The 16,728-nt window shown below is 35.7% G+C and overlaps 1 pseudogene; it reads right to left on the minus strand.

Annotated features, from left to right (window-relative positions):
* Positions 1-4,647: 4,647 nt before the first annotated feature.
* LOC125924260 (glyceraldehyde-3-phosphate dehydrogenase-like) lies at positions 4,648-5,090 on the minus strand (annotated as a pseudogene).
* Positions 5,091-16,728: the final 11,638 nt, after the last annotated feature.

Consider the following 16,728-nt stretch of genomic DNA (forward strand, 5'->3'; position numbering starts at 1 on the left):
CAAATGGTAGTTCATGCGGTTTCTTGTATAGAGAAAAGTTGTAGGAAAACGGAGATTCTCCTAATCACAATTAAAGTGGCATTTGATGTCAGAAAGGGGCTAGAAAAGAAGAGTCTAAAGCACATGGTGTGATGTGGGTTACTACACTACTTAGAGAGGGATACTTGATGAGGACTAAGTAGATAGAAACACAGCCCTACAAAACTCAACCTTGAGATTGCCAGGAAATTAAAAAAAAAAAAAAAACAAAAAAACTGGCTGCTCAAAAAATTGAAGCAGATGTCAGATGCAAGCAGCTGTGGCCTGGGAAATTCAACAAAATTCCAATATTTAAATTGCTTCTCTGGATAAAAATTGCTTGATAGCACAGTTTCGGATGTGATCTGGACTGCCAGTGAACCATCTGCGTAAAATGAAAGTAATCTGCTGACGCTGTCGATACAGGTAGACATCAGCATCATTTGGTTGGAAAAAGAACACGGCTAAGATGTTTTCTGGTGAGCTTGTCAAGAAAGTATGATAATAGTGAAGCCCAGTTTTTAGAATATTGGGATACACCAGAGTAGAGATTAAAAAGTATGTTTGTCCTACTGTTTAAGGATTATTTGCAACAAAACAAAACAAACCCAACAACTTTCACTCTGATTTTAGGCTCAAAATGGAATGCTCTGGTCGGGATTGAGACTGGGTGAGAGTATTGAGGAAATCACATTCCCAGCACCAAGGGCAAGTGACGGTCAATGTGTTAAATCTGACTGTGAGAACAATGGAAACGTTCAGCGGATTAACAAGCAAATAGGCAAATTGTAAGCTTTAAAAATTCAGTATTACAGGCAAAGGAATAATTCCCTAGAGGGTTAGAGAATACACTTTTGCTTCTACCCGGCTATGTGTTGGATAAAATAAACATATGTAGATGCTGGAAGGTGCTCACAAATAGGTCAGCTTGTGGCGGAAGTCTTTCATAATTCAAGATACATCAGCTTTAACAGTAGCTGAGAATAAGAGCGAGTAATCAAAAGTGACCCAAACAATGACACCAGAGTTTCCAGATGGTATAGAAAAAAGTCCATGATTTATGATTGCCGGTGCAGTAAATAAATCTAAAACAATAGGCGTGGATGGGGAAGCAGTCACAGCTGACCAAAAGAGCAGTTGTAATGCAACCCACAGAAAGCTTGGTGCCAGAAGTAATTGACATAGTCGTCAAATCAATTTCCTAGGGTGCAGACACTCAAGCACTCAATCTGATTCTGTATGCTGCGCGACACTTGGATTATACAGCTGCCTCTAATTCAGATAGCCTTAGCTCAATATGAATCCAATTCAAGGAACTGTCTGGAAGTGAGCAATAATTATTTAGGCTTCCTTTCTGCAGGTTACTCTTTTCTAGTCAAATTAGTCTATTTCAGAATCACATACGTTTCATGTGAATTATTTAACATTGGTCTAATTTATTTTTATTTTTATTTTTTTGCCTCCCGTATCACCAAACTTAATGGCATCTCTGAAATCCAAGGTCTTTCCTCCCAGGGCACCGGTGGGATAGTATTTCAGGACAGGAAAGGCCTACGCACAGTATGATGTTCTTTATGTCGACCAAGGAACCGGTCACTTGATTTCAAATGTACAATACCCATGTGGAGGAGCATCTATCTATTTATTTATCTTTCTTTCTGTATTTCAATGTAATGCAATTCAAAGGTAAGATTAAATAATCTTTTGCTGCAAATAATTTTGTTGACAGCCACTCATTTTTCACTCACCCAATGTTTGTAAGAATGTTTACAGCACATCAGATACTTAATTAGACACTGGGGTATCAAGATAAGACACAAAGACTCTGCCTTCAAAGAACTCACAGCTCAGTGAACTGATGAAACAGGTAAAGAATCATGTAAGAGAAGAATTATAGAGAAAATACACAGAGCAGGGGGGAGGACAGAGGAAACCTCTAACCCAGTTGTGGGAAGGGTGAGATTGGGAGAGAAGTAGAGGAAGGGTTTTAGACATGCCAACGTTTCCATTGAAATGTGGAGGATGAGGAAAACGTTGCCAGGTTGAATGAGGATTGATAATATTCCAGACAAGCCCAACATCAAAAAAAGAGCATGGCATTTTCAGGTAGTCACTTTATGCTTCAGTGCAGCAGCTGGAACATAGGGCCTGGCAAAAAAGAGAGTGGGCAGAGTGGAGGAAAGAAGAAGGAGAGGCATGAATCAGATGGCAGACGCTAAGGCTGGAGAACACATTAGGGCTTACAGAGCAATTCCACTCACTGTTCTTCACTTGGTGACCACAGCAGCTCATGAGAACACCCTTACCGCCATTTGAAAATAAGCACTGATCAAGGTTGAGAGAAGTCTGGTTGTCTACCAAAGTCACATAGCTGGGAATTAGGCCCAGTCTTGTCTGCTTTAAAGACCCCAATTACAAACACAACGTTCATTATTTGGCTTCTCAGTCGAGAGGTCCCCTTAGCACTGTGCTCAGCTACTTATCACAAGTTTCAAATTTTGGACAGCAGAAGGGTGAGATGATGGGGCTGACAGCACTATACAAGAGAGTGAAGGAGAAGGAGTAAGCAAAATAGAAAGTAGGAGAACAGGGGGAAGGGGAAAATAATGTATATTAATTTCAAAACACCATAGAGACAAAACAAGCTAGCCAGTATCCCCTGAGGTATATGAAAGGAAGGTAATTCTACAGGGGCTACAGAGTCAACAGAATTTCTATTGTTGCAAAAGATCTTTGAGAGAGCAGATTAGAAGACGATAAATCACACCATTAACAAGCTATTTGTTTGCTATTAATTTAACATTCCATCTTTAGAAATAGGGAAGTCTGAAGGGTCAGGAAAAAGAGATAGCAAGTTGATTATGGGTGCAAACTGGCTGAGCCATCATCAAATGCAGAGATGAAACAAAGAATCAGCAAGAAGCAAGCAGTGAAGACAAAGGCAATGATAGGAGTGGAGATCCAGAAAAAATTCTGAGAAGCAAATGAGAAAGAAAGAAAGAAAGAAAGAAAGAAAGAAAGAAAGAAAGAGAAAGGAAGGAAGGAAGGAAGGGAGAAAGGAAGGAAGGAAAGAAGAAAGAAATAAAATAACATTGTTCACAAAAGCAAAAAAAAACCAAAACAGAGGAAAAAGTGTTACATTGAGAAGAAATTTAAAGTACAAAAAAGGCAACTAAAGAATTAAACCTAGATCTTTTAAATAAAAATTTTATATATCTATAAAATAATACTGCCAACTGTAGAAAATGTTGGTAAGAAATAATAGTAAAAAAGACAGAAATTACTATTTCATTGATCTGAATAATCTGTTTGTACTTTGATGTCCATCCTTTCGGTCATTTTTCTCCACTCTCACATAATTGTGATCATAATAAAGGAAATTTCAGTTTCTTTTTACTTCTAGTATTTTAGAATAAATATTTGCAATTCTGCATAATCAATCTTTTTCCGGTTTTATTGAGAAATAATTGATATATATGACAGTACATGTTTAAGGAAAACAGTATGATGATTTGACTTACATGTGTGAAATGATTACAAAAAGTTCAGCTAACATCCATCTTCTCATATAGCTACAATAAAAAGAAGAGAAAGAAAAAGGGGACAAAGTTTCCTTGTGATGAGAACTGTTAGGATTCACTGTCTTAACAACTTTTGTGTATATCCTACAGCAGCATTAGCTGTATTCATCATGTGGCACATTCCATCCCCAGTGCTTATTTATCTTCTAAATGGAAGTTTGTACCTTTGACTGCATTTCTCCAATCCCCCCTCTGCCCACTTTCCACCTCGGGTAACCACAAATCTGATCTTTTCTGTGAGTTTGGGTTTCGTTTTGTTTTGAAGATTCCACATATAAGTAGGATCATACTGTATTTGTCCTTCTCTGTCTGACTTATTCCACTTAGCATAATGCCTTCGTGTCCCATCCATGTTGTGGCAAATGGTGAGATTTCTTCATTTTTTTTATGGCTGAATAATATTCTTTTGTATAAATACACCACAACTTCTTTGCAGAAATCTCCATTCCCACCACCAGTTAACAAGGGTTGCTTTTTCTCTACATCCATGCCAGCTGTTGTTTTCTTTTATCTTTTGGATCATGGCCATTCTAAAAGGCATAAGATGACATCTCACTGAGGTTTTAGTTTGTATTTCCCTAATGACTAGTGATGTTGAGCATTTTTTTCATCATTTGAGTACCTGTTGACCTCTCATGTATTTTCTTTGGAGAAATGTGTATTCAGATCCCTTTCCCATTTTTTAAATTGAGTTATTTGTTTGTTTTTGCTATTGTATTGTACAAGTTCCTTATATGTTTTGGATATTAATCCCATATCAGATATATGGTTGCAAATTTTTTCCCACTCCATAGGTTGCCCTTTCACTTTATTGATGGTTTCTTTTGCTGTGCAGAAGCTTTTTAGTTTGATGTAGTCCCACCTGTTTATTTATTATTTTATTGCTTGCGCTTCAGATGCCCTATTGAAAAAATTATTACCAAGACCCACGTCAAGGAGCTTTGTTCCTGTTTTATTTTAGGTGTTTCATGGTTTTAGGTCTTACATTTAAGTTTTTAATCAATTTCGAGTTATTTTTGTCTGAGTGGTGTAAGATATGGGTCCAATTTCATTCTTTTACATATGAATATCCAATCTTGAGGGAGTTGTCATACTTCTCATGGTTTATGCCCATCACAAACATGGAGGCCTCAGCAGAAGGGGCAGAGCTGATGACCCTCTTCAGCTTCACCCTTCAAGTGAGCTCCAGCTTTCTCACCAGTGGAATCCACAAACATATTCAGCACCAGCATTGCCCTATTTGATGTTGGTCGGATCTTACTCCTGGAAGATGGAGGTGGGCTCTCCGCTGATGACAAGTTTCCCATTCTCGTCCTTGACTAGGCCATTGAACTTGCCATAGGTGAAATCATACTGGACCATGTAGACCATGTAGTCAAGGCCAATGGAGCAGTCATTGATGGCAGCAATATCCACTTTGCCAAAGTTATAAGTAGCCCTGACAACCCGGCGCCCAATATGGCCAAATCCATTTACTCTGACCTTTACCATTTTGTCTCAGGGACCTGGCTGGCAATGCACATAAGTGTGGCTGTCTATTGAGTGAGGAGGAGCTGAGAGCCTAATTCACTTATGTTTGAAGTAATTATTAAGGTAAGAACTTAACTATTGCTATTTTGTAAACTGTGTTCTGGTTGTTTTGTGGATCTGCTGTTTCTTATTTCTTATCCTACTGTCTTTTTGTGGTTTTGATGTCTTTTGGTATTAGTATGCTTTGACTTCTTTATTGTTATTCTTTTTTGCAATTACTGCAGGATTTTCCCTTGCAGTTACTATGAGGCTTACATAAAATATCTTAAAACATATACCACCCTATTTTAAACTGATTGCTTCAATAGAATTTGTTTTAATTCTTTTAATTCTCCTCCCCCTTACATTTTAGGTTATTGCTATTACAACTCACATGTTTTTTTATATTGTGTAACTAATCACAGATTATTGCAGCTATGACTTTTTTACTAGTTTTTTTAACTATGTTTTTTTTTTAACTAGGTTCTTCTTTGTCTTTTTTTTTTTTTTTTCATTTTTCGGTGAATTGTAAATGAAGTAGTCACCACTATTAACATATTGCAGAACCTAACTATGACTACATATTTACCATTACCAATGAGATTTACGTTACCTTTCTATGTTTTCATAATGTTAATTAGTATTCACTTCCACTGAAAGAACTCCCCTTTAACACTCCTTTTAAAGTAGGTCTGGTGGTAATGAACTCCCTCAGCTTTTGTTTGGGAAAGTTTTATCCCTCTTTTGGCTGTATCCCTCTTTTGGGTATAGAATTCTTGCTTGATGGTTATAGTCTTTCAATATTTGAATATGTAATGCCATCCTATTCTGGCCTGAAAAGTGTCTGTTGAGAAATCTGCTGATAGTCTTATACAGGTATATATGGTGGGTGGGAGGGTCCCTCTTATGTAACTTCTCTCTTTTCTCTGCTCTTAAAATTCTTTCTTTGTCTGATTTTTGAAAATTTAATTATAATGTGTTTTGATGTAACCCTATTTGGGTTCAACCTGCTTGGGATCCTATTGGCCTCTTGAATCTGGATGTGTAACTAATCTTTATAAATATGTCATTTCCAGCAGGATCTAATGACACTGGAAAATAGTATATTGTTATTTCTTTGAAAATAAATATTTTAGTTAATAGGTAATTTCCATATGCATAGGATTACCTTCCTGTTGTTATTTTAATCTAAGATTTTTATGGCTACAGAAACAACCCTACTGTCAAAGTTAAGAAATATTTAAACACAACTGATAATAGAAATTTTAATGAATAAAAGAAATAAACATGAACAGTATGCGTAGGTATCTTCTGTTTTGCCAAGTAATTCAAATAATGAAGGAAATCTATTTTCTTCTACTCTTTTTCAATTTTACGAAGACAATTCAGAAAGGTTGGAACACATGGCCCATGTTATTCATACATATGATTTATGCTTGACATCAAGCTGCCTAGAAAGTGAAAAGGATGTGCCCTAGGGGAATTCATAGACTTATTAATACAGAAATGCAAGAACACACAAGGCAGATAGTGTTTAAAGCACTTAATTCTCTGTTCTGTCTAATAAAATATCTAGGATTACGGTAGACCTTTGGCTTATCTCAGTGGCTATCAGATTCAAATATATTGACTCTCTAGTTGCACAGCAATTTGTAAATCTATGGTAGATGCATTCAATCAAATTAATTTTGTCTTATCCTAAAATAAGTTTATTATGATTATAAAAAACCATTGCCAAATTTAACTAAATGTTATCTTATAGTCTCTTTATCAATTAAATTATTATTTCAAGTTAAGTTTCAATGCAATATACCAGATTCTTTTTTACCTAGCATAAACAAAGTAATTTATCAGAAGAAGAGAATGGTAACACTAGCATTTTTAAAAAGTGTAGATGAGATGATCTTCTGAATTTCCCCAAAGAAGACAAATTACTAGTGAGATAATAATCTATTCACAGTGTTTGCATTGAAATATACTACAAAGAAGAAGGCTATTCAGACCATAGTGATTTGGACCAGTAGAAAAGAAATCTGGAACTGTTCAGATTCTTTGGATCATCAGATTTAAGGTTTGAGATGAAGTTTTGAAAAAAGATACCTTTAAAAAAATTAAAAAAATTATTGTCTGATGTTCAAAAAAAAAAAAAAAAAGATACCTTTAAAATATGCCTGCTTCTCAGAAGAATCCCATTGCCACAAAATGGCCACTACAGTAGTTCATTTAACAAAATTTATTTCCATTACATGTCACCCACTGAGAAAACAGAAGTGAAGACAATAAACATAGGCTCTACTGTTGTGGTGCTCTGAAATGATACATTTTCAAAATTTATTTAGAATGACAAAAACAGTCAAGTTCATCTTATTACATGCTAAGAAAGCACACAAGCTACACATTTTTGACACCTGTATACGTATAACAGTTTGCTGGATTGGTTGTAAGAGAGTGAGGACGATCGATATTTAGAGTTTTATGTGAGAATGATGACAAACAAGAACCCTAAACCTGAAAACATTTCAACCGTTCAAATTATACATTTCAATTGCCCTAGTCGTGTTTCTTGCCATTGAAAGGAATTGGTCAACCTTTGAAGGGCGGATTTCCCTTCAACCTTTAACATTTCTTGCAATATTTGGTAGTTACACTTTATATCCATCTCCTTCCTCTTCCTCAATTTCAACATATTTATTTAACTCAAAGAGTACATTTTTAAACTAGTGAACTACATAAAGAAGATGTTTGAAAACATCATTTTCTTCATTTTAATTCATATTACCTATTCCTCTCAAATGAATATCTTAAGTTCCAAAGCCCTAGGAGCAATGAAACATCTTTGATGTAAATGAGAATAATCTAATAATTAACCCCAGATTTTTTCAGCACTAAATGTAAAAGCAAAACGAATCAGTGTTAATGATGAAGAAAACTTCAGACCTAATGGCCCTAAGGTATCAAGTTTTTTTATTCATCTAGAAATGTATCAATTATATTTAGTTTTTCAGTGAGGTTTGTTTTGAAGGAGGTTCTCTAGTTTGTCATGTGCGATGATCATGATGGTGTGACTTTCAAAGCCCAGGCTGAGAAACTATTTTTTGTGTGATTTGTTTTTTCTGTTCAACTGACATAGTACATTTATCTATGTGAGGTAGAAAACTAACCTCTAACTCCCACCGCCAGTATCTGGTTTCAGAAAGCACTGCTCACCATGGAGTATTTATTAAACACTTTCTAGTGATGCAACTACTGGGTCTTATTGTCAAACCAGTTCATAATCCTCTTGCTGCTAATGGAGTGTGCTACAAAATAAAAATGTGAGAAATAGTGCTTCATCTATCTTACTCCCTTTGTTTACTCCCTATGGGGTACCTCAAGATGTCACCACCATTCAGTAATTCAATTTCATTAAACGTAGAATTGATTCAATTGTACAATTATTCAAATATAAAATTCAAAAGAAGGATGACATTTGTCTTTCTTATGAGAAAAACAAACATAGATGTGTCACTGGGTGCTTTAAAACATTTTTCTACCATGATTATGAAATTAACATATTGTCCAGGAGAAAATGTATTTTTTATGATAACCTAAGTGATATGTTGTGAACATGCTTATATATAGATGCGTAATACATGCATAGTGAGACAATTTCTTTGAAATGAGAAGTCTACCATGTATTTCCACACCATCCATGGAACAAGAAGTTACGGAGTGAGTTTAAAAGAAGCCAAGTGGAAAAAAGAAGAAGGAGGAGAAGAAGATGAAGAAGAAGAAGAAGAAGAAGAAGAAGAAGAAGAAGAAGAAGAAAGAAGCAGCCAAGTGATTAGCTAAAATATCAATTAAATCAGGAAAAGATTAATAAAAAAGTCCTAGATTTTATGAAAATGGCAGAGTAACTTGTTAGGTACAGATAGGATAAAATTTCTGACGCTTCAGAGTCTTGATACTTCCCTGTAGAATTTTCTTATGGTTTATGCAGGCACAATTTTTCACTCTCCTCCTGAAACAGTTTACTTACGTGATCTCTTAGTATTTTGAATTTGTCCCCATTCTTTTTCTCTTCCACCTTTCCATTCTTTCTCTTCTTTACTTTGCAGTTTCCACATCTGATTGATTGCATTTTCTGTGCCGTCCATATTACTCTCAAAGCTCATTAAGGCCTTTGCTGACAGCAGCACTAGACCAACATGTGCTTTTATAATGTGCATCCTGCCTGTGCTCTCACAACACCAATTGTAAGGAACTCAATTGGATTAGAATAGTTTTCCCTCATGAATAGATGTAGGATGTCTCTGTGCTCTCCGAACATGCTCTGCAGGGCCCCCATCAAGAACCCAAGTGGTAAAGACAGGAAGAAAAACCTCTACCTTTGAGTGGGATTATAACCATTCAAACAGGTAGCACCTTGCCACAGATGGGCCATGTGTCTCTCAGAATGCTTGAGCTAATTTATTTCCTTTTAATATAGTGATCAAGAACAACGAAATATTGTGTGTAATATAAATATGTGGCATCAGATATTAGAAGAAAAGTCACTTATGGAAAATCTCTGCATAGGGGTTGCACAGCTAACCACAAGAGCCACATGTCACCCCACATATAAAGGATTTCTATCTCTAGCGAACATTAACATGGCATCCCAAGGTAATTGACATGGGACTCTGTGTGCAAAAATAAATTTTTGAGATTTTTCTAAAACTAATATAAAAATACAAGAAATAGGTTTCAGCTCAGATAAACACCGGCACCTGATTCTCTTAGTATTCTGCACAGGCATCATAGAGGAGTTTCAAACATCATGCCTCTCAGTGTGGCATATTACATTGAGTCAATGTGTGAAATCTCTGCAGAAAATAGGTGAGAGAGAGAATGCAATTGTATTCTGCCAAATAATTTTCTGAGCCATGGAACTAAACACTAGCCATGAGTCTAGTATCACCATGAATAAAACCAGGGTGATACTAATCAGAACACTCCATGGAGTAATTTTATATGCTTTGGCAATTCTATTTTGGTTTTCTTCTGGTCTTATTCTCCAGAGGTTCTGTTGGATTTCCCACAGACAAGTGTTGTATGCTCTTAGCTTTTAGGAATTTATTGATTAAAGAAGACACAAGGGAGGTGAATAGGACTATAGAATATAGATGCACATCAGGGCTTTTCTACAATATTGTTCTTGGAGTCTATGCCCTAAGACTAAAGAGGCTTTATATGAGGTTATGTGAGTGGTTTCCAAACAGAGGTCCAATGGGTAGGTTTTCATTTGATGATTTTACATTCCAGTATAAAGCAAAAGATAATCACATTAATAAGTTCCAAGATATTTGCACATGGAAGTCAAGTTAGTAAAAGTAAAAAAATAAATATGTAAGAAAAAAAAGAAGGAAAAACGAAAGGAAGGAGGGAAGGAAGAAAGGGAGGGAGGGAGAGAACTTAAGCAAGTTCAATAATTTTCTTAACTTTTCTTCAAGATCAGATTAATTGAGATCTTTTTACAAATATATCCTCCCCTGATCCAATGCAGGGATCCCCCAGTATATGATCCTAGCGTAAGAACAGAGAGTTTTGGCCACAGCACAAAGAATTACCTCAGAGTTCCCTCTCAATTTAGGCTGAGAACTCTTAAGAACTTACCCACGGAACAGAGAATGCCCTTCTGAATTATATGTACTATGTGTTGAACGTGACCCTGAAGAATTTCACGTCTATAATTTCCCCTTCAAAAACGACAGTTATAATCAAGGTCGTGACATTTCCTCCCAACAACACACAATTGATTCCTCACTTCTGTTTTGTTTTGAAAATGCAGAACAGGCATTCAGGGGCTAAATATCAATACCATGAAAAATGGACAGATGTCAGAAAGAACAATTTGCAGCCGACCATGTGCCTGCTCTGAGAGCTGGTTACACAACTCAGCAAATACATGGCATGCACTTGTCTAGAGGAAGATGGACTGCAAATAAATTATTAAGCTTTCCCTACTGGCGGATGAGACATTTTCACATAGACTGCAATGTGTGATCACATTCGACAAAAGGATAAACAGGCACGGACCAGCTTGAAGAAAATTGATAGTGACCTGTACATCCTTATTCATAACCACTTTTTTCCAGATTAAGAAAGCTTCAAACAGCAATTTCTATATTAATCCTATAGAATGCTTTACCGATCTCCAAAATCTCTCTCTCTCCCTCACTCTCTCTCTCTCTGTCTCTCTCTCTCTCTCTCTCTCACACACACACACACACAAATCCAAAACACCAAAACCAAAAACAAAACATTGATTAAAAACTGAGAATTTTTAATTTTCCAGGTCAGATTTGCTGAATAGTCTAGATGGTAAATAAGGGAGGGGAGCGAGGCAGAGCATATAGTTGCCTGGAAGGTTAGAGATGAAATCTTATTTTCTTACTACTCTGTTAGGAACATCTGAGTGGCTCTTTTCATTCTTATGAGCAATGCTGTTTCTCCCTTTGTCAAGAATGTCTCTTTCCCTCTCTCTATGTTAATAAAAGGATATTATTTGAGACAATGGGTGATCGACAACTTTAATTTAGAATAAGGAAACCAAAGAGGCTAGCATAGAAATGAGACCTAAGCAAATGTATATATTTTTTGATTTCAGAAAAACGGAGTAAAAACTGTTAAGAAATAGGTCCCAGAACCAAAAAAAACAAACAAACTATACTGCAGTATGGAAAATGTGTCAAGGATTATAAATTGTGGAATATAAAGAAATAAAATGTTAGGGATGCATCCTTTTGAAGAATAGCAAAGAAAGCTAGAAAGAAGAATTTCGGAGGTAGCCTAAGCCTCAACTCAAGACAAGACCACGGAGTTGAATTTATGCTCGACCCTCCGCATTCTTGTTTCAGTCAGGGAGCATGCGGTGAGAAAATACTTTTGTAAAGTATATTGTCTGTAATAGTTACCCATCAGATCTTACTTGAATCTGTACGTGCATGAAAGATTAAGAAGTTTTTGTTTGTTCTTTCTCGCCTAAGGATAAAGATCTGCTTTCAATTTGAATTGCATAATAATAGAAAGGAATGGATTCTATTGAATTTAATATTCCAAGGGATGGGAAGAGTGGCATATATACCATTGCTGTATAGAATCTAGAATCTAGAAAAAACAAGATGAATCCTAAATTCTGACTAAATTTTTCAATATGACCTCACCATTGCCGCTCGCCACTTAGACAAATACATTAAGGAAGAGATAGGAGATTGTGCTTAGAGAACTTCCTACCTTCACTAGCACCTAATTCTGTAATTTCTCCAGGGAAGACACATAAAGAATATGAAATCATCACCCTGGGGGCCCATTTTCTCCTTTCTCAGTAGCTCAGCCAAGAGCTGGCTCAGTGGATGGGACTTCATTCAGTAAAGAAGTGCTGACACCAGAGGCTGAGCTCAGGAAGCTTCCATTTCTGAGGCTATTTCTTAGACCAGGATGTTCCCACTGTGTTCTCTGCCCCTCTGGGACTGGGGAAGCTGGGTCCCTCTTCTGGAATCCTGCCATGGTGCATTCTGCTCAGCTCCACCTGGCTTATTCATTCCAAGGTAACCAGAGCTACCTGACCTTGTGTGATTTTCTGCTTCTCAGGCAATAAATTTTTCTCCCTAAAACGCTGTATTGTATTCAGACCTTGTAATGTTGGTGGGGGTGGTGTAGGTGTGTGTCTGGCTCCTTTTGGAACAGGGAGTGTAAGCTGGCAAAACTAAGCTGATAAATATCTGAATTCTCTTTCTCAGAAGTTCAGTGGCTATCCGAGACACTAAATTCTGGTCTTCCATCCAACTTGGCTGTGATCTCTTTCTAGAATGTACTCTGAGCCCATTTGGTTCTGTTTTGGTATAAATACCTGATGTGTCTATGCCTGTGCGTGCTTTCCTGTTATTATCTTAATGAGAAAACACTAATAAAGAACTTTTCTATGTCAAGTACTCTAATTGTCATACATGTATTAATTAGTTTAGTCTTCACAACAGCTTCATAAGGTAGGTAGGATTATTATACACATTTTAAAGATGAGGAAAAATAGGCCACATAGAGTTGAAGTGTCCAAAGTCACCCACACAGGAAGTGACAATTTGGATTGGATCTAGGTGCTCTGGCTCCTAATTTCCAGTTTATGCTAACTCTAATATGCTGTGTGGCTTCTAACACTATTCTTCACCTTCTTAAAACAAACAAACAAATCAACAAACAAACTCGTGGTCTAAAATTCAAAATGTACAAAATACTCTATGAAAGGAAACTTTTTCATAACCCTTCCTCCCAGCCTTCCTGTTTCTCCAGAAGTAACCACTGCTGTTGTATCGTTGAGTGTTCTTTCAGAAATATTCTGTGTAAATATGAGTAAATACAGCATGTATACATTCTTTTCCCTTTTTTAAATGCAAATTTCAGCTTACTAAATATATCATTTAACATCTAGAGGTTTTTTCCACTAACTGTTGCAGCATTTTAAATATCAGTTTATAAACCTGCTTCATTCTTTCTAAATGGTCGAATATTTTTCTAATATACTAATGTAGCAAGTTTATTTGACCCATCTTCTTTAAGTTATACAGTTAAGTGATGGTAAGTCATTTGCCATGCATAACATCTTACACATCAGGCTACAAATCTGTGAGTTTTCAATTGGACAGATTTTTAGAAATGGAATACCTGAATTTAAAAATATCTTTAATTTTAATTATTATTGTCAGATTGCCCATTACAGAGGGTTGCATTAATATACATTCCCACCAGCAATGTGTGAGAATGTCTGTTTCCCCCATACCCTGGCCAACACAGTACATCATCAGAATTTGCCAATGTGCATTTGGGTCTTTGCCAATCTAAGAGGTGAAAACAGTATTCCATTGTGGTTTCAGTTTGAATTTTTATTTGTTTTCCTTTTCCATGAAGTGTTTTTCATCTCTTTTGCACTTTTTTCTACTGTAGTGTCAGATTTGTACTTGGGGATTTGTAGGAAACTTTTTCATGTTAAAGTCTACGATAGTCTATAAATTGTAATTATTCTTTCTGATTAGCATTTATCTTCTGATATTATTTATTTTGAATCATGAAGGATTTTTATGCAGTTGATTTAATGAATTATTTCTTTTAATGACTTCAAATATTTATTTCAGACTTAGAAAAGACATAGCTTTCCTGGGGTAAAAAAAAAGAACAGTTTTTCTAATAATTTATGATTGCATTTTTATTTTTACACTCATATCTTTGACTTATCTGGAATTCATTCTGAATAAAAAGTAGAGTTTTTTTAATCTTCTTTTAAAATTTTGTTTTACATTTTATTTGTTTTTGAGAGAGAGAGAGAGACAGAGCACAAGTGGGGGAGAGGCAGAGAGAGAGGGAGACACTGAATCTGAAGCAGGCTCCAGGCTCTGAGCTGTCAGCACAGAGCCCGACGCGGGGCTCAAACCCATAAACCGTGAGATCAGGACCTGAGCTGAAGTCGGACGCCCAACCGGCTGAGCCACCCAGGGGCCCCAAAAGTAGAGTTTTAAGGCCAGTATTTTTGTTTGTTTTCCCAAACAACTATCCTGTTCTGTTGCCTTATAGGTATTTTAAAAATAATATTGCTTTCTTGAAAATATTGAAATACTGATAGTATCCATTATATATATCTATTTATTTATTTATTTATTTATTTATTTATTATTTATGTATATATATTTGTATGCTCTGGTGTATTTGTTTTTCTGTTTTGTTGATTTATATATTCATTTGCCAGTGCAAAACTATTTTAATTGTTATTACTTTATAATGCACCTTGACATATGGTAGAGCAAGTCACTTCTCAGGACTCTGGAGAATTTTGGTTATTATTGCTAGTTTATGTTTTCTGTATGAATTTAAGAATTAGATTGTCTCATTAAATTTTTTGGAAGGGAGTCATGTTAACTTTATGTATTAACTAATAGACGTATTCACATCTATAAGCCAATGAAAGTATGAGATATGATAGTGAGTATATTTCAAAAAATATGATTTTATATTTAAGTCATCTTTTGGGTCTTACAGTAACATTTTATGGGTTTTTTTTTTTTTTTACAGATCATGAATTTTTTTTTTTTTACATTTGTTCCAAATATTTCATACATGTTGTTACCACTGAAATTGTGGAGTTTTCTTCCATCATATCTTCAGAGTGGCTGCTTTTGTGTATGAAGGTTATTGATTTCTGTATTAATTTTTCTTTTACTTCTTTCTTGAACTCTACTCATGAATAAGTTTTTTTAATTCCTGAAAAAAATGTTTCATATGCCAAAAATGGCAAGATTTTTTTCTGTTAAACTTTCTCAGTTTGCCTTTTGTGTTTTCTTCCTTGCCTCTCTGTAAATGTGTGTGTCTTTCTATATTTTCTATTACTTTTTACAATACTGCTAATTATTGAGGGATACATTTCTTCCCGACAAGCTATTTTTAGATTTGTGTCTGAGAAGAGCAGTATCATCTCTCAACCTACCAGAGATTCTTCTTAGGACACAGAATGATGGTGTAAGTAATTTTTCTTACCGTCTTCACTCTTTGGTAGCCTCCAATTTGGCATTATTAGGCTGGCCACAATGTGGAGATTCTGCAGCCCAGAGCCTTTGCCTGATAGATTTTTGCAGATATGACCTGTCTGGCAATACTTAGCTTCTCCTCAGGGCTCAACCAAATTCAGATACGCTAACCAGCTCATGCAGGCCATTTCTTTTGTCATAATGAGATTTCTGGTTTGGAGCATCATCCTGGAGAAGTATGCTGTGCTAGCTTTTCTGTGATCTGCTGCAGTGAGGATCTTCTCTCTGTATGCTCTTCAGCGTTTATGTAATTTTCACTGCTCTGGGGGTCCTTGTTCTGATCTTACGGTTCACATTTTAGCTGTCTCCTAGTTTTATTGAAGATCGAACTTGCATTTCTATCTCATGGTTTCTTTGTAACTTTAGAATATTTTCGCTGAGGAGAGGTAAATGTTAAATTTACACTGCCCCACCCAACACCTTTTTTTTGATTGGAGGTTTAGGACATTTGGTGAAGTAACACAAAACTCAAAACAATAACTCATTTTCTATTGATGGATAAATAATAACATTTTGTCTAAGAAGCAATATTATCTTTATTACTAAATATATCATCAGGCTTAAATAAGGGAATAACTATTTCCAAAATAGAATTGTGATTTCTTTTCAAGCATAATTCAATTCATTCAACAACAATAATAAAATGTCTATGTTCCAAAGACTGGAAGAGACACAAGAAAAAAAAAATATTAGTTTTCTGGAAGCACTTACAAGTTATTGGAAAGAGAGACAAAAGCTCATTCAAGAGTACAGAAGAGGACCACTTAATGCAGCCTGAACAAAAAGGCAAGACCTTCTAGAGGAGGGGTGAACATTGAACTAAGTCTCGAATAGGAAATACCAGTTAACCAGGCAAAAAATTGAGGGAAACGGTTTCCTGTCAAAATAAGTCTATGAGGAAAGGCACAGAAGCAAGAAACATTGTATAGAGTGGTAAACAGTGTTATGTCTGCAGCTATACCTATTTGAAAATCCCAGATGTTTGCCTTAGAAATAGTATGACATATTAGCATCTCTAAAACCTTATCTTT

The sequence above is a fragment of the Panthera uncia genome, chromosome F2, assembly GCF_023721935.1.
Source record: "Panthera uncia isolate 11264 chromosome F2, Puncia_PCG_1.0, whole genome shotgun sequence".
Taxonomy (NCBI): domain Eukaryota; kingdom Metazoa; phylum Chordata; class Mammalia; order Carnivora; family Felidae; genus Panthera; species Panthera uncia.